At 40.8% G+C, this 18,781-nt stretch overlaps 1 pseudogene across 1 annotated transcript; it reads right to left on the reverse strand.

Annotated features, from left to right (window-relative positions):
• Positions 1–864: 864 nt before the first annotated feature.
• LOC307088648 (gamma-glutamyl hydrolase-like) lies at positions 865–3,380 on the reverse strand (annotated as a pseudogene). The gene is made up of 7 exons: positions 3,366–3,380; positions 2,747–2,820; positions 2,523–2,607; positions 2,174–2,312; positions 1,738–1,844; positions 1,087–1,153; positions 865–1,000 (listed from the first exon to the last, which is right to left on the reverse strand). The product of its transcript is annotated as a gamma-glutamyl hydrolase-like (transcript).
• Positions 3,381–18,781: the final 15,401 nt, after the last annotated feature.

Here is an 18,781-nt window from a genome sequence, read left to right on the forward strand (position 1 = left end):
TTATTTTAGTTTTTAACATTGCTTTATTTTTCATAATGAGTTTTCTTCTATTATGATTACATCTGGCAGGGCACTATGTGGCTCAGAGTGGGGTGTATATAGGCCTACATGTAGATCTTAAAGGTCCCATGGTATGAAGAATTACCTTCATGATGTTTTCCAACATGATTTATATGAGTTCCCCTAGCCTGCCTATCGTCCCCCACTAGCTAGAAATAACGTTAGGTGTAAAACGAGCACTAGCAATCCTGCTCTGCCTTTTGAGAAAACAAAACGAAACAAAAAATAACGTTATTTGGATAACTGTTCTGCTGTTGGTGTTATGGCGCATAACACATCGGGTTCTCTGACGTCTCTGGTATTTCCACAACGAGACTCATAGTGGGGGTTATCTCAGCCATGGTTGAGAAGGAATCGGGGGGAAAGGAAATCTGGCTTTGACTCTCGAAGCACATGAAACACGACATGGAGGAGAAAGGGATTGACTGCGATTGTCCCCCGCCGGAGCAGTGGTGCCTCGGCGGCGGGCAGCGGGCAGCGGGCAATGCCTCGCGGCGGTGGTGCCCCGCGGCGGTGGTGCCCCGCGGCGGTGGTGCCTCGCGGCGGTGGTGCCTCGCGGCGGTGGTGCCCCGCGGGGTTCCTCGCTGTAGAAATGTAAACAAGATTTAAAAAAATAAAAGGCTTTAGAGATCACCCAATGGTTATAATGGGAATGGGTTCTCCGACAAGATTAGGCTGTGACAGACTTTAAAATGGTGAGGCCCAGGAGGTCCAACTATCAGAAGAAAACAAACGTTTGCTCATGCTTTGGAAAACAAACGTTAACCTGTTCAAGTTATTGTGCCATGTTATTTTGAATGAAGTTTAAAGTATTAAGCTAAAGAAGTCGGCCATGAAGAAGGTGGTTTGGCAGCTGGTGAGTGGGGGATGTAGTCCCGGGTCCACTCGAAGGCGTTCTTCTCAGGGTGCCAAAGGGTTCCATAGATGGGGTAATTGTACGCTGGTGTGAGGAGAAGAGATGTATACTTATGAGGCTAAGTTTGGGTCTTTGTTCTCGTAGATGGGTCATGTGACTGTGTTGCTTACCTTCCATAGTCGACACAAATGTTGTTGTTTCGTCACTGTAAAACATGTTCAGCTCTGTGGAAAAGTCCTGAAACAGCAGTCGCAAACAATAAACTTTTGTAAAGCTTTATGGAGACTGACTTGGTGAATAACGGCATACATTTATTTACAGAACAACAAAATACATCACCATTTACTATTGAAATTAAACAAGAAAGAAAACTTGATTGTAACCCAAAATATGTGGACAATGGTAATGAATCGTCTGTATTATTTCCCAAGAAACAAGTTGAGGCTGTACGCTCTAAGGAGCAATAGAAGTTTGACTGGTTATTACAGAGGTCTCAGGTTACAGATTAACCTAAAGGATTCTGGATGGAAAAATAAGGAGGAGAATTAAGTTAAATGAGTAGTAAGTAGTTGTTTTAATCAATGCTTCTCATCCCAGCCACCTGCGTTTAATTGCGTATATTGTATATTTTTGTAACTGTAAAATATTTTAACCTATTTAAGGTTTCTCTAAATGTGTTTCTGCAACCGTGTTTTTGTGCTGCTTGTCTTGGCCACGGCTCTCTCCCTTCCAAAATAGTTTTTGAATCTCAATGAGATCAATTTTATTAAACAAAGGCTAAATAAAAAAAACATATGTGTAAATATTTTGACAGTGCCTACATCAGAAGTGACGCTCCACTTGTGGACGTCGGCTGATATCGGCTCGGCGGCCATCTCATCCAAAAGATCTGGCGGGAACCCTCCGAACATCCTGCTCTGCTGGGGATCTGTAAGTCAGCCGTTATAACACCCCAATGACACTTTGTGATCCACAGTGAAAAAGTGTAGCACTGATAATCACCTTCCTTTAATGGCATTTCAAGCAAAAATAAGGCAAGGCCATAATAAGCATAAATAGGATATACGTCATGTGTGGGGATGACAGTAGTGAGAATAAATGACTGAAGGATAAATGTAACAACAACGACAATACCAACTATTTAGGATCTATGGTTTATCTGTCTGCAGGCTTTTCTCACTAGGCTTATCTGACAACAGCCACATGTATTGTGGTTGTTGATACACAGCGGTTGTTTTGGAACCGTGAAGTTTGTACCGTTGGTGAAGACCATGGGTAAAGGTATTCCTCTGGTGTTGGTGAGAGAAAGGAGCAGCCTCCCGCTGGTCAGGTAGGTGAGCTCTTCAAAGCCCAGACACGTGCCCCATATTGGAAAATAGTCCCCTCTGGAGTTTGCCTCAAAGGGGAAACGTATGCAGGAAGGAGCTCAATGGTCCTTATTCACTTATCGGCCATCTTGGCTCTTAAACAAGCTGGATGTTGGAACATGATGCTGAATTCCGCATTCGGTACTCAGACAAAAACAAAAGTTAATTTGTGAAATGTAATGTTTTTTTAACATGCTGCAACCGTCCCTTGATTGCCCGTGGGCAAGGTGAATTTGTACCTCCATAGCCAGCTGGTAGAATATCTTTGCAGATCTAGAAGAAGCTGATGTAATAAGGTTGGATGCGCCACCTGGGAAAATTACTCTGTCAACAAGTACAGTTAGAGTTAATAAACATAATTATTTTTGGTGTAAGGTACTCCTATTCTCAAACAGTCACAATCAAGAAGTGTATTTTCTTCTGTTTTTAGAAAGAATATTTTTTATAAGGTAATTTACGGTACTCATTCAAGGAGTTGAAGAGGCTTGTATAGTGCTCCAATGTCTGGTTGATCCGGTTGCAGAAAAGAAGTTTGAGCTAAATCAGATGTGTATGTTTAATACAGACAATTCTACCAAAATGGGGCAAATTGCAATCCACCACTAAAAAACTTTTATCATGTAGACAGTGATAGTTCTGCATGGTGCAGACGGGACCCCTAACCCTGGCAGTAAAAGAATTAGAAAGATAAGAACACGCTACGTCTTAGTCTGGTCAGTTAATGTTGTTGATTGAACCCTTGATTATGGTTTACATGTGGGACATGTTAAGAGAAAAAAAAATACATTTCAACCAATACACAGTGGTGAGAGTGGTGTCAAAATAAGAACACTCTCACTCATAAATCAAAATTATACCATAGAAAATTGTATGTTGTGTCTGTGACTCTCTAGCTCGCTGATTTGATATATGTTGTACATTTTCCAAAGAACTGAATATTTACTACTAACATTTTATAGGCATTTGGTCCAAAAAAACAGTGACAGACTTTTGCCTCCAAACAATATAACATTTTCCCAAAAATATTTAGAGGGAGAAAGATAAGCCTGGATTGGTGAACTACTGATTCCTAGTCAGTATACCTTGAGAAGGGACATTCATTTTTCAATATCTTAATTTAACACAACACTTTTCTTCTCGGTCTACTTATAGAACGACTTATATTTAGTTTCTTACCGATGATCGGAGCGTAATTTCTCTCGACGAGGGAATGTGCAGGTAGACTTGCGGACAAGACGCAGAGAAGCAGCACCAACATGTTAAGTGGAGGGCAGCGATATCCCGCCAAGCACGGGCGAAGCTCGGCCGCGCCACCTTGTGGTGGGCGCTGGTCGCCCTCAAAGGAAAGAATATGGAATTAAAATAGTAATTTACTTTCTAATTTTTGGCCTTTTAAAGGGTGTTGAATTTTTTGAAAACTTTTATTTTGAATTTAACTTGCTTCTTTATTGAAGAAAACTATGGGTAAACTATTATTATAGGTGTAATTATATTATTATTCAGGTACTCAATATCTCAAGCCTATCCTAAGTTTAAAAACTCCAACACCAAAGATTTGGTTTGTGAAATAAAGGTAGATGCAAACAAAAATCATAAAAATATATTAATAATTATAACTATTAACTAATAACTATTTTTGTCATGTTGTCCTTCAACGCCTTGAATATGTCACCCACTGTTGTGTTATTTGGCAATGAAAGGGCGCATAACATATCCTCATGTAAATCCTCTTTAAAAAATATTGCACATAGAGAAGCAGTATTGCTTAGTGATCCTAGTCTGTTGATTCATCAACTTGTACCCCGCAGACTTATTGAGTCTCTCAAACATTGTCCGTCAACATCTTCATCCGTGTCATCAATCCTCAGAGCGACGGTGTCAAAAGTGGAACTTTTGGATACCTTATTGACTACAGTCTCTGCCAACAGCTGGCAACAGATGTCCTTGGAGCACGTAAAATGAATTCCTCTCCGATGGTAGAAGGCTTCTTGGCCTTTGCAATACAGTTAGCCCCAAGAAATGATGAAGGAAGAGCAGCTCCGTCTACAGATGAGCTGGCTTTCCAAACCTGGCTAGCTTGTTTTCTCTTCATACGCTCAACTATTAGACCGGTTTATCCTTTTGGACTCTAGGTATGGGAGACGTTTCGATGGCGTCATTGCCTCATTTAAAAGTGCCTGCCCAAAGGCCACATACAGGAGCCTAGGTGCATGTGAGGCATCTGTTGCAACAAAGCCAGCAGAGGAAAATGACTCGTCATATCCTCTGTTGAAGGAGGCTTTTTTTTTCTTTTCTGACGGTGGGGGGGGGGGGGGGGGGGGGGGGGCACGAAACTCGCCTTATCTCCTCTACCCTTGGAAAAAGCTCAACTAATAAGTCAGTTTACGTCCCTGCAGACAGCAGCGACGCGGGCCGGACTGCACCCGGCCCTGGGCTCGGCCATGGGCCAGGGCCTGCTGGTGATCGGCCTGTCCAAGGAGTAGCCCCCCGGCGGAGGGCCGGAGCCGACGTACCGCTCAACTCAACACCTGCTATGCCTGGGCCAAGAGGCTGCACTAACCCTAGCCCTAACCCCAGGCCCCCTGCCCAGGCGGTGGTAAGATCATCGAGAGGGTGATCAAGATATTTGTTGCGTAATTAACCCATTACAAATTATGTTTTAAGGGTTAAAGGTTCACAATGCACACACGCATAACAAAACGCCCAGCGCCTGAATGGGAAGTTACCCCAGTCATACAAGAAGGCCAATGTTTTGTGCTACACTCAGTATGAATTTGGTATGCTTTATTAGATGCGATAAAAGTTGTCTACTCTGGTATTTGTTTGCTGTGTCCTTTTTGCCACACTACATTGTTGCCATGTGATGCCGAGTAGTAGTTCAGAGCAACCAGTGGCTCATACGTTGGAACACTGGTTTCCCCTTCCGAGGAGAGCAATCTGCCTCACTAAGTTTCTTACTGGCCTCTATCCTTCCGCCCATCCTCCATCTCTTCCCTCGACCATCCCTCCATCCATTCTTTCCTCCATTCCCCCATCCTTTCCTACTTCTATCCCGCCATCCCTTCCTTCCTCCATCCCCCAAACCCGCCCTACTTCCATCCATCTATCCATCTCTTCCTCAGGTGGGGACATCCAGTCCCCACATTTAGTTCATGCACTGTCGCCTGCCCTTTATGGGGATGGCGGAGACGGTTGAAGGACCCCGTTGCTCGTCTCTTGGTAGACGAGACCCCATTCAGAATCTTTGCATTTTTAACTTATCAGTTTTCACTTTTCGAGAGAGTGAGAACAGTGTGAGAGGGGTCGCTTGGTTCATATCCCTGGATCTCAAGGATGTTTTCCTTCTCCGTCCCTTTTCTCAATGCTCACAGGAGATTTCCCTGCTTGCCTTAATAGGCAGGTCATATGAAAAAATATCACAGTGCCTGCCATCCGGTTACTCTCTGGCCCTGCGCACCTCCTCATAGTGTTTGGAGGTTCTCTATATCTCAGTTTCAAATCACTCCTTTAACATAGTTCTGCGTGTTTCCTGAATTGCCCTCTATGATTACTAGTTTTCAACGTCATTCTATAGCAATGTTTGTCCTCATGTTCCATTATTAAAACAATATTAGGGTTATGCATGCAAACATTCAGAGAAACTTAACATATGAAGTTTCAAATGCTTGTTTTTGTATCCTGTCTACATCATTAACTCCAGAGTTCAGTTTCAATAACCTAACACTTGTATCAGTGTCATCCGTTATATTGACATGAGCGTAAATATTGTGAAAGTTCAACCTCACAACCACCAGTGAGAAGGACTACCCCATGAATTGGTGGCCGTCCGCGCCCGTTTTTACACTAAGATCATACTTTCAGGGATCATTTCTATAGTATTTGACTTGAGAAATATCGTAGGAAAGTGATCGGTTACTCTAACCACGATGAAGAGAGCTGATGTTCCTTTCTGAGCGTGAAGCGGGTAGTAAGTGATGATTCATTTCACCCGCTCCTTGTCATTGATGACCGTTCCTTGCTCCCTAGTGGATCCTGGAGGTAGGGAATATGATCAGAGTGGTTAGATGTAGGCTAGATATCTTAAAACATTACTATATGTTTTGTCGTTAGTTTTTTTAATTTACCTAGTAAATATTATGCAGGAAATCAAATAGACTAATGTAGTGTAGGCTCTTGCAAGCCGTTTGAAGTTACCTGCATTGCCGGTGTAAATGCTCAGGTGTAAATAATATATAAAATAATTCACTCATGTGATGCGAGTGATGGCCATATCGAGTAGTGTGAATTGTTAATTCACTCTTTGTGCAGGTTATCATATTGTAGACAGTATCAAGTCATTTGCACACGCTGAATCTGGAATGTCTGTACAATAACGGCACAATATAGCAGTAGCCTATGCACACAAATTTCCTGTGTTTAACACTTGGTAGGATTTTGAATAACAAATAAACAGAGAGGTCGGATGTGAGTTGAAATAAAGCAGTGGGGATTGAGTTGAATTCCGACAGGCGGGGTGGTACTTTCGTCAACGGACCCCCGTGTCTCGCATAGAGATGTGGGAACTATTTAGGCTATCTCTATATCTCTGTGTCAAATCACTCCTTTAACATAGTTGTGCGTGTTTCCTGAATTGCCCTCTATGATTACTAGTCTTCAACGTCATTCTATAGCAATGTTTGTCCTCATGTTCCATTATTAAAACAATATTAGGGTTATACATGTAAACATTCAGAGAAACTTAACATATGAAGTTTCAAATGCTTGTTTTTGTATCCTGTCTACATCATTAACTCCAGAGTTCAGTTTCAATAACCTAACACTTGTATCAGTGTCATCCGTTATATTGACATGAGCGTAAATATTGTGAAAGTTCAACCTCACAACCACCAGTGAGAAGGACTACCCCATGAATTGGTGGGCGTCCGCGCCCGTTTTAACACTAAGATCATACTTTCAGGGATCATTTCTATAGTCTTTGATTTGAGAAATATCGTAGGAAAGTGATCGGTTACTCTAACCACGATGAAGAGAACTGATGTTCCTTTCTGAGCGCGAAGCGGGCAGTGAGTGGTGATTCATTTCATCCGCTCCTTGTCATTGATGACCGTTCCTTGCTCCCTAGTGGAGCCTGGAGGTGGGGAGCATGATCAGAGTGGTTAGATGTAGGCTAGATATTGTGGAAAATAATTTTGTTTTGTCGTTAATATTTTTATTTGACTTAGTAAGTACTATGCAGGCAGTCAAATAGGCTGTAGTGTAGGCTCTTGTAAACCGTTTGAAGTTACCTGCATTGCCGGTGTAAATGCTCAGGTGTAAATAATATATAAAATAATATTTCACTCATGATGTGATGCGAGTGACGGCCATATCGAGTAGTATAAATTGTTAATTCACTCTATGTGCAGGTTATCATATTGTAGACAGTATCAAGTCATTGGCACACGCTGAATCTTGAATGTCTGGACAATAACGGCACAATATAGCAGTAGCCTATGCACACGAATTTCCTGTGTTTAACACTTGGTAGGATTTTGAATAACAAATAAACAGAGAGGTCGGATGTGAGTTGAACTAAAGCAGTGGGGATTGAGTTGAACTCCGACAGGCGGGGTGGTACTTTCGTCAAAGGACCCCCGTGTCTCGCATAGAGATGTGGGAACTATTTAGGCTATCTCTATATCTCTGTTTCAAATCACTCCTTTAAAATAGTTCTACGTGTTTCCTGTATTGCCCTCTATGATTACTAGTTTTCAACGTCATTCTATAGCAATGTTTGTCCTCATGTTCCATTATTAAAACAATATTAGGGTTATGCATGTAAACATTCAGAGAAACTTAACATATGAAGTTTCAAATGCTTGTTTTTGTATCCTGTCTACATCATTAACTCCAGAGTTCAGTTTCAATAACCTAACACTTGTATCAGTGTCATCCGTTATATATTGACATGAGCGTAAATATTGTGAAAGTTCAACCTCACAACCACCAGTGAGAAGGACTACCCCATGAATTGGTGGCCGTCCGCGCCCGTTTTAAAACTAAGATCATACTTTCAGGGATCATTTCTATAGTCTTTGACTTGAGAAATATCGTAGGAAAGTGATCGGTTACTCTAGCCACGATGAAGAGAACTGATGTTCCTTTCTGAGCGCGAAGCGGGCAGTGAGTGGTGATTCATTTCATCCGCTCCTTGTCATTGACGACCGTTCCTTGCTCCCTAGTGGAGCCTGGAGGTGGGGAACATGATCGGAGTGGTTAGATGTAGGCTAGATGTTGTGAAAAATAACTTTGTTTTGTTGTTTATATTTTTATTTGACTTAGTAAGTACTATGCAGGCAGTCAAATAGGCTGTAGTGTAGGCTCTTGTAAACCGTTTGAAGTTACCTGCATTGACGGTGATTATAATATATGAAATAGTATTTCACTCATGGGATGTGAGTGATGGTCATATCAAGTAGTTTGAATTGTTAATTCACTCCATGTGCAGGTTATCATATTGTAGACAGTATCTAGTCATGTGCACACGCTGAATCTGGAATGTCTGTACAATAACGGCACAATATAGCATTAGCCCATGCACACGAATTTCCTGTGTTTAACACTTGGTAGGATTTTGAATAACAAATAAACAGAGAGGTCGGATGTGAGTTGAACTAAAGCAGTGGGGATTGAGTTGAATTCCGACAGGCGGGGTGGTACTTTCGTCAACGGACCCCCGTGTCTCGCAAAGAGATGTGGGAACTATTTAGGCTATCTCTATATCTCTGTATCAAATCACTCCTTTAACATAGTTGTGCGTGTTTCCTGAATTGCCCTCTATTATTACTAGTCTTCAACGTCATTCTATAGCAATGTTTGTCCTCATGTTCCATTATTAAAACAATATTAGGGTTATACATGTAAACATTCAGAGAAACTTAACATATGAAGTTTCAAATGCTTGTTTTTGTATCCTGTCTACATCATTAACTCCAGAGTTCAGTTTCAATAACCTAACACTTGTATCAGTGTCATCCGTTACATTGACTTGAGCGTAAATATTGTGAAAGTTCAACCTCAAAACCACCAGTGAGAAGGACTACCCCATGAATTGGTGGCCGTCCGCGCCCGTTTTAACACTAAGATCATACTTTCAGGGATCATTTCTATAGTCTTTGACTTGAGAAATATCGTAGGAAAGTGATCGGTTACTCTAACCACGATGAAGAGAACTGATGTTCCTTTCTGAGCGCGAAGCGGGCAGTGAGTGGTGATTCATTTCATCCGCTCCTTGTCATTGATGACCGTTCCTTGCTCCCTAGTGGAGCCTGGAGGTGGGGAACATGATCAGAGTGGTTAGATGTAGGCTAGATATTGTGCAAAATAACTTTGTTTTGTCGTTAATATTTTTTTTTGACTTAGTAAGTACTATGCAGGCAGTCAAATAGGCTGTAGTGTAGGCTCTTGTAAACCGTTTGAAGTTACCTGCATTGCCGGTGTAAATGCTCAGGTGTAAATAATATATAAAATAATATTTCACTCATGATGTGATGCGAGTGACGGCCATATCGAGTAGTATAAATTGTTAATTCACTCTATGTGCAGGTTATCATATTGTAGACAGTATCAAGTCATTGGCACACGCTGAATCTTGAATGTCTGGACAATAACGGCACAATATAGCAGTAGCCTATGCACACGAATTTCCTGTGTTTAACACTTGGTAGGATTTTGAATAACAAATAAACAGAGAGGTCGGATGTGAGTTGAACTAAAGCAGTGGGGATTGAGTTGAACTCCGACAGGCGGGGTGGTACTTTCGTCAAAGGACCCCCGTGTCTCGCATAGAGATGTGGGAACTATTTAGGCTATCTCTATATCTCTGTTTCAAATCACTCCTTTAAAATAGTTCTACGTGTTTCCTGTATTGCCCTCTATGATTACTAGTTTTCAACGTCATTCTATAGCAATGTTTGTCCTCATGTTCCATTATTAAAACAATATTAGGGTTATGCATGTAAACATTCAGAGAAACTTAACATATGAAGTTTCAAATGCTTGTTTTTGTATCCTGTCTACATCATTAACTCCAGAGTTCAGTTTCAATAACCTAACACTTGTATCAGTGTCATCCGTTATATATTGACATGAGCGTAAATATTGTGAAAGTTCAACCTCACAACCACCAGTGAGAAGGACTACCCCATGAATTGGTGGCCGTCCGCGCCCGTTTTAAAACTAAGATCATACTTTCAGGGATCATTTCTATAGTCTTTGACTTGAGAAATATCGTAGGAAAGTGATCGGTTACTCTAGCCACGATGAAGAGAACTGATGTTCCTTTCTGAGCGCGAAGCGGGCAGTGAGTGGTGATTCATTTCATCCGCTCCTTGTCATTGACGACCGTTCCTTGCTCCCTAGTGGAGCCTGGAGGTGGGGAACATGATCGGAGTGGTTAGATGTAGGCTAGATGTTGTGAAAAATAACTTTGTTTTGTTGTTTATATTTTTATTTGACTTAGTAAGTACTATGCAGGCAGTCAAATAGGCTGTAGTGTAGGCTCTTGTAAACCGTTTGAAGTTACCTGCATTGACGGTGATTATAATATATGAAATAGTATTTCACTCATGGGATGTGAGTGATGGTCATATCAAGTAGTTTGAATTGTTAATTCACTCCATGTGCAGGTTATCATATTGTAGACAGTATCTAGTCATGTGCACACGCTGAATCTGGAATGTCTGTACAATAACGGCACAATATAGCATTAGCCCATGCACACGAATTTCCTGTGTTTAACACTTGGTAGGATTTTGAATAACAAATAAACAGAGAGGTCGGATGTGAGTTGAACTAAAGCAGTGGGGATTGAGTTGAATTCCGACAGGCGGGGTGGTACTTTCGTCAACGGACCCCCGTGTCTCGCAAAGAGATGTGGGAACTATTTAGGCTATCTCTATATCTCTGTATCAAATCACTCCTTTAACATAGTTGTGCGTGTTTCCTGAATTGCCCTCTATTATTACTAGTCTTCAACGTCATTCTATAGCAATGTTTGTCCTCATGTTCCATTATTAAAACAATATTAGGGTTATACATGTAAACATTCAGAGAAACTTAACATATGAAGTTTCAAATGCTTGTTTTTGTATCCTGTCTACATCATTAACTCCAGAGTTCAGTTTCAATAACCTAACACTTGTATCAGTGTCATCCGTTACATTGACTTGAGCGTAAATATTGTGAAAGTTCAACCTCAAAACCACCAGTGAGAAGGACTACCCCATGAATTGGTGGCCGTCCGCGCCCGTTTTAACACTAAGATCATACTTTCAGGGATCATTTCTATAGTCTTTGACTTGAGAAATATCGTAGGAAAGTGATCGGTTACTCTAACCACGATGAAGAGAACTGATGTTCCTTTCTGAGCGCGAAGCGGGCAGTGAGTGGTGATTCATTTCATCCGCTCCTTGTCATTGATGACCGTTCCTTGCTCCCTAGTGGAGCCTGGAGGTGGGGAACATGATCAGAGTGGTTAGATGTAGGCTAGATATTGTGCAAAATAACTTTGTTTTGTCGTTAATATTTTTTTTTGACTTAGTAAGTACTATGCAGGCAGTCAAATAGGCTGTAGTGTAGGCTCTTGTAAACCGTTTGAAGTTACCTGCATTGCCGGTGATTATAATATATGAAATAATATTTCACTCACGGGATGTGAGTGATGGTCATATCAAGTAGTTTGAATTGTTAATTCACTCCATGTGCAGGTTATCATATTGTAGACAGTATCAAGTCATTTGCACACGCTGAATCTGGAATGTCTGTACAATAACGGCACAATATAGCATTAGCCTATGCACACGAATTTCCTGTGTTTAACACTTGGTAGGATTTTGAATAACAAATAAACAGAGAGGTCGGATGTGAGTTGAACTAAAGCAGTGGGGATTGAGTTGAATTCCGACAGGCGGGGTGGTACTTTCGTCAACGGACCCCCGTGTCTCGCAAAGAGATGTGGGAACTATTTAGGCTATCTCTATATCTCTGTATCAAATCACTCCTTTAACATAGTTGTGCGTGTTTCCTGAATTGCCCTCTATTATTACTAGTCTTCAACGTCATTCTATAGCAATGTTTGTCCTCATGTTCCATTATTAAAACAATATTAGGGTTATACATGTAAACATTCAGAGAAACTTAACATATGAAGTTTCAAATGCTTGTTTTTGTATCCTGTCTACATCATTAACTCCAGAGTTCAGTTTAAATAACCTAACACTTGTATCAGTGTCATCCGTTACATTGACTTGAGCGTAAATATTGTGAAAGTTCAACCTCAAAACCACCAGTGAGAAGGACTACCCCATGAATTGGTGGCCGTCCGCGCCCGTTTTAACACTAAGATCATACTTTCAGGGATCATTTCTATAGTCTTTGACTTGAGAAATATCGTAGGAAAGTGATCGGTTACTCTAACCACGATGAAGAGAACTGATGTTCCTTTCTGAGCGCGAAGCGGGCAGTGAGTGGTGATTCATTTCATCCGCTCCTTGGCATTGATGACCGTTCCTTGCTCCCTAGTGGAGCCTGGAGGTGGGGAGCATGATCAGAGTGGTTAGATGTAGGCTAGATATTGTGGAAAATAACTTTGTTTTGTCGTTAATATTTTTGTTTGACTTAGTAAGTACTATGCAGGCAGTCAAATAGGCTGTAGTGTAGGCTCTTGTAAACCGTTTGAAGTTACCTGCATTGCCGGTGATTATATTATATGAAATAATATTTCACTCACGGGATGTGAGTGATGGTCATATCAAGTAGTTTGAATTGTTAATTCACTCCATGTGCAGGTTATCATATTGTAGACAGTATCAAGTCATTTGCAAACGCTGAATCTGGAATGTCTGTACAATAACGGCACAATATAGCATTAGCCTATGCACACGAATTTCCTGTGTTTAACACTTGGTAGGATTTTGAATAACAAATAAACAGAGAGGTCGGATGTGAGTTGAACTAAAGCAGTGGGGATTGAGTTGAATTCCGACAGGCGGGGTGGTACTTTCGTCAACGGACCCCCGTGTCTCGCAAAGAGATGTGGGAACTATTTAGGCTATCTCTATATCTCTGTATCAAATCACTCCTTTAACATAGTTGTGCGTGTTTCCTGAATTGCCCTCTATTATTACTAGTCTTCAACGTCATTCTATAGCAATGTTTGTCCTCATGTTCCATTATTAAAACAATATTAGGGTTATACATGTAAACATTCAGAGAAACTTAACATATGAAGTTTCAAATGCTTGTTTTTGTATCCTGTCTACATCATTAACTCCAGAGTTCAGTTTCAATAACCTAACACTTGTATCAGTGTCATCCGTTACATTTACTTGAGCGTAAATATTGTGAAAGTTCAACCTCAAAACCACCAGTGAGAAGGACTACCCCATGAATTGGTGGCCGTCCGCGCCCGTTTAAACACTAAGATCATACTTTCAGGGATCATTTCTATAGTCTTTGACTTGAGAAATATCGTAGGAAATTGATCGGTTACTCTAACCACGATGAAGAGAACTGATGTTCCTTTCTGAGCGCGAAGCGGGCAGTGAGTGGTGATTTATTTCATCCGCTCCTTGTCATTGATGACCGTTCCTTGCTCCCTAGTTGAGCCTGGAGGTGGGGAGCATGATCAGAGTGGTTAGATGTAGGCTAGATATTGTGGAAAATAATTTTGTTTTGTCGTTAATATTTTTATTTGACTTAGTAAGTACTATGCAGGCAGTCAAATAGGCTGTAGTGTAGGCTCTTGTAAACCGTTTGAAGTTACCTGCATTGCCGGTGATTATAATATATGAAATAATATTTCACTCACGGGATGTGAGTGATGGTCATATCAAGTAGTTTGAATTGTTAATTCACTCCATGTGCAGGTTATCATATTGTAGACAGTATCAAGTCATTTGCAAACGCTGAATCTGGAATGTCTGTACAATAACGGCACAATATAGCATTAGCCTATGCACACGAATTTCCTGTGTTTAACACTTGGTAGGATTTTGAATAACAAATAAACAGAGAGGTCGGATGTGAGTTGAACTAAAGCAGTGGGGATTGAGTTGAATTCCGACAGGCGGGGTGGTACTTTCGTCAACGGACCCCCGTGTCTCGCAAAGAGATGTGGGAACTATTTAGGCTATCTCTATATCTCTGTATCAAATCACTCCTTTAACATAGTTGTGCGTGTTTCCTGAATTGCCCTCTATTATTACTAGTCTTCAACGTCATTCTATAGCAATGTTTGTCCTCATGTTCCATTATTAAAACAATATTAGGGTTATACATGTAAACATTCAGAGAAACTTAACATATGAAGTTTCAAATGCTTGTTTTTGTATCCTGTCTACATCATTAACTCCAGAGTTCAGTTTCAATAACCTAACACTTGTATCAGTGTCATCCGTTATATTGACATGAGCGTAAATATTGTGAAAGTTCAACCTCACAACCACCAGTGAGAAGGACTACCCCATGAATTGGTGGGCGTCCGCGCCCGTTTTAACACTAAGATCATACTTTCAGGGATCATTTCTATAGTCTTTGGTTTGAGAAATATCGTAGGAAAGTGATCGGTTACTCTAACCACGATGAAGAGAACTGATGTTCCTTTCTGAGCGCGAAGCGGGCAGTGAGTGGTGATTCATTTCATCCGCTCCTTGTCATTGATGACCGTTCCTTGCTCCCTAGTGGAGCCTGGAGGTGGGGAGCATGATCAGAGTGGTTAGATGTAGGCTAGATATTGTGGAAAATAATTTTGTTTTGTCGTTAATATTTTTATTTGACTTAGTAAGTACTATGCAGGCAGTCAAATAGGCTGTAGTGTAGGCTCTTGTAAACCGTTTGAAGTTACCTGCATTGCCGGTGTAAATGCTCAGGTGTAAATAATATATAAAATAATATTTCACTCATGATGTGATGCGAGTGACGGCCATATCGAGTAGTATAAATTGTTAATTCACTCTATGTGCAGGTTATCATATTGTAGACAGTATCAAGTCATTGGCACACGCTGAATCTTGAATGTCTGGACAATAACGGCACAATATAGCAGTAGCCTATGCACACGAATTTCCTGTGTTTAACACTTGGTAGGATTTTGAATAACAAATAAACAGAGAGGTCGGATGTGAGTTGAACTAAAGCAGTGGGGATTGAGTTGAACTCCGACAGGCGGGGTGGTACTTTCGTCAAAGGACCCCCGTGTCTCGCATAGAGATGTGGGAACTATTTAGGCTATCTCTATATCTCTGTTTCAAATCACTCCTTTAAAATAGTTCTACGTGTTTCCTGTATTGCCCTCTATGATTACTAGTTTTCAACGTCATTCTATAGCAATGTTTGTCCTCATGTTCCATTATTAAAACAATATTAGGGTTATGCATGTAAACATTCAGAGAAACTTAACATATGAAGTTTCAAATGCTTGTTTTTGTATCCTGTCTACATCATTAACTCCAGAGTTCAGTTTCAATAACCTAACACTTGTATCAGTGTCATCCGTTATATATTGACATGAGCGTAAATATTGTGAAAGTTCAACCTCACAACCACCAGTGAGAAGGACTACCCCATGAATTGGTGGCCGTCCGCGCCCGTTTTAACACTAAGATCATACTTTCAGGGATCATTTCTATAGTCTTTGACTTGAGAAATATCGTAGGAAAGTGATCGGTTACTCTAGCCACGATGAAGAGAACTGATGTTCCTTTCTGAGCGCGAAGCGGGCAGTGAGTGGTGATTCATTTCATCCGCTCCTTGTCATTGACGACTGTTCCTTGCTCCCTAGTGGAGCCTGGAGGTGGGGAACATGATCGGGTTGGTTAGATGTAGGCTAGATGTTGTGAAAAATAACTTTGTTTTGTTGTTTATATTTTTATTTGACTTAGTAAGTACTATGCAGGCAGTCAAATAGGCTGTAGTGTAGGCTCTTGTAAACCGTTTGAAGTTACCTGCATTGACGGTGATTATAATATATGAAATAGTATTTCACTCATGGGATGTGAGTGATGGTCATATCAAGTAGTTTGAATTGTTAATTCACTCCATGTGCAGGTTATCATATTGTAGACAGTATCTAGTCATGTGCACACGCTGAATCTGGAATGTCTGTACAATAACGGCACAATATAGCATTAGCCCATGCACACGAATTTCCTGTGTTTAACACTTGGTAGGATTTTGAATAACAAATAAACAGAGAGGTCGGATGTGAGTTGAACTAAAGCAGTGGGGATTGAGTTGAATTCCGACAGGCGGGGTGGTACTTTCGTCAACGGACCCCCGTGTCTCGCAAAGAGATGTGGGAACTATTTAGGCTATCTCTATATCTCTGTATCAAATCACTCCTTTAACATAGTTGTGCGTATTTCCTGAATTGCCCTCTACTATTACTAGTCTTCAACGTCATTCTATAGCAATGTTTGTCCTCATGTTCCATTATTAAAACAATATTAGGGTTATACATGTAAACATTCAGAGAAACTTAACATATGAAGTTTCAAATGCTTGTTTTTGTATACTGTCTACATCATTAACTCCAGAGTTCAGTTTCAATAACCTAACACTTGTATCAGTGTCATCCGTTACATTGACTTGAGCGTAAATATTGTGAAAGTTCAACCTCACAACCACCAGTGAGAAGGACTACCCCATGAATTGGTGGCCGTCCGCGCCCGTTTTAACACTAAGATCATACTTTCAGGGATCATTTCTATAGTCTTTGACTTGAGAAATATCGTAGGAAAGTGATCGGTTACTCTAGCCACGATGAAGAGAGCTGATGTTCCTTTCTGAGCGCGAAGCGGGCAGTGAGTGGTGATTCATTTCATCCGCTCCTTGTCATTGACGACCGTTCCTTGCTCCATAGTCGAGCCTGGAGGTGGGGAACATGATCAGAGTGGTTAGATGTAGGCTAGATATTGTGCAAAATAACTTTGTTTTGTCGTTAATATTTTTATTTGACTTAGTAAGTACTATGCAGGCAGTCAAATAGGCTGTAGTGTAGGCTCTTGTAAACCGTTTGAAGTTACCTGCATTGCCGGTGATTATAATATATGAAATAATATTTCACTCACGGGATGTGAGTGATGGTCATATCAAGTAGTTTGAATTGTTAATTCACTCCATGTGCAGGTTATCATATTGTAGACAGTATCAAGTCATTTGCACACGCTGAATCTGGAATGTCTGTACAATAACGGCACAATATAGCATTAGCCTATGCACACGAATTTCCTGTGTTTAACACTTGGTAGGATTTTGAATAACAAATAAACAGAGAGGTCGGATGTGAGTTGAACTAAAGCAGTGGGGATTGAGTTGAATTCCGACAGGCGGGGTGGTACTTTCGTCAACGGACCCCCGTGTCTCGCAAAGAGATGTGGGAACTATTTAGGCTATCTCTATATCTCTGTATCAAATCACTCCTTTAACATAGTTGTGCGTGTTTCCTGAATTGCCCTCTATTATTACTAGTCTTCAACGTCATTCTATAGCAATGTTTGTCCTCATGTTCCATTATTAAAACAATATTAGGGTTATACATGTAAACATTCAGAGAAACTTAACATATGAAGTTTCAAATGCTTGTTTTTGTATCCTGTCTACATCATTAACTCCAGAGTTCAGTTTCAATAACCTAACACTTGTATCAGTGTCATCCGTTACATTGACTTGAGCGTAAATATTGTGAAAGTTCAACCTCAAAACCACCAGTGAGAAGGACTACCCCAAGAATTGGTGGCCGTCCGCGCCCGTTTTAACACTAAGATCATACTTTCAGGGATCATTTCTATAGTGTTTGACTTGAGAAATATCTTAGGAAAGTGATCGGTTACTCTAACCACGATGAAGAGAACTGATGTTCCTTTCTGAGCGCGAAGCGGGCAGTGAGTGGTGATTCATTTCATCCGCTCCTTGTCATTGATGACCGTTCCTTGCTCCCTAGTGGAGCCTGGAGGTGGGGAGCATGATCGGAGTGGTTAGATGTAGGCTAGATGTTGTGGAAAATAACTTTGTTTTGTCGTTAATATTTTTGTTTGACTTAGTAAGTACTATGCAGGCAGTCAAATAGGCTGTAGTGTAGGCTCTTGTAAACCGTTTGAAGTTACCTGCATTGCCGGTGATTATAATATATGAAATAATATTTCACTCACGGGATGTGAGTGATGGTCATATCAAGTAGTTTGAATTGTTAATTCACTCCATGTGCAGGTTATCATATTGTAGACAGTATCAAGTCATTTGCACACGCTGAATCTGGAATGTCTGTACAATAACGGCACAATATAGCATTAGCCTATGCACACGAATTTCCTGTGTTTAACACTTGGTAGGATTTTGAAAAACAAATAAACAGAGAGGTCGGATGTGAGTTGAACTAAAGCAGTGGGGATTGAGTTGAATTCCGACAGGCGGGGTGGTACTTTCGTCAACGGACCCCCGTGTCTCGCAAAGAGATGTGGGA

Source organism: Pollachius pollachius, assembly GCF_949987615.1.
Source record: "Pollachius pollachius genome assembly, chromosome: 17".
Lineage (NCBI taxonomy): Eukaryota > Metazoa > Chordata > Actinopteri > Gadiformes > Gadidae > Pollachius > Pollachius pollachius.